At 33.3% G+C, this 366-nt stretch overlaps 3 protein-coding genes across 3 annotated transcripts in view; 2 read left to right on the forward strand and 1 right to left on the reverse strand.

Annotated features, from left to right (window-relative positions):
• The window catches only part of LOC116732561 (muscle M-line assembly protein unc-89-like), a 444,643-nt gene that overhangs the window by 244,796 nt on the left and 199,481 nt on the right, over positions 1-366 (forward strand). The gene's annotated exons all lie outside the window — the stretch shown is intronic.
• The window catches only part of LOC116732604 (high affinity immunoglobulin gamma Fc receptor I-like), a 218,664-nt gene that overhangs the window by 54,675 nt on the left and 163,623 nt on the right, over positions 1-366 (reverse strand). The window lies entirely within an intron of this gene.
• Positions 1-366, forward strand: part of LOC116732605 (high affinity immunoglobulin gamma Fc receptor I-like) — a 185,917-nt gene that overhangs the window by 36,515 nt on the left and 149,036 nt on the right. The window lies entirely within an intron of this gene.

Below are 366 nucleotides of genomic sequence, written 5' to 3' on the forward strand. Positions count from 1 at the left end.
GAGAATAAATCATTTCACAACAAATGAAGCTTTAATGATAAAATGTTTATTCTGAGTGTTGGAGCCAATCAGAAACAGGAGAGTTAAAGTTTCCACAGCAGAGGTCAAAGGTCGTCTGAGGAATCAGTCAAGTTGCTGGTTTTATTTAAATATTAAACTAATAAATGTTTTTCTGATGTTTATGAACTTATGAGTTAAAATCACTGAAGCAGAAGAGACGTTAATAACCAAATGTCTGATTTTTATTGTTGACAGTAAAAAGATGTGGAGCATAAATATTATGAACTCAGATCATTCAGTATTTTATTCTGTTCTGACCTTTGACCCTGAACCTTCAGAGGTGTTTCAGTTTTCTCCTCTCAGCTC

This window comes from Xiphophorus hellerii, chromosome 14 (assembly GCF_003331165.1).
Source record: "Xiphophorus hellerii strain 12219 chromosome 14, Xiphophorus_hellerii-4.1, whole genome shotgun sequence".
Lineage (NCBI taxonomy): Eukaryota > Metazoa > Chordata > Actinopteri > Cyprinodontiformes > Poeciliidae > Xiphophorus > Xiphophorus hellerii.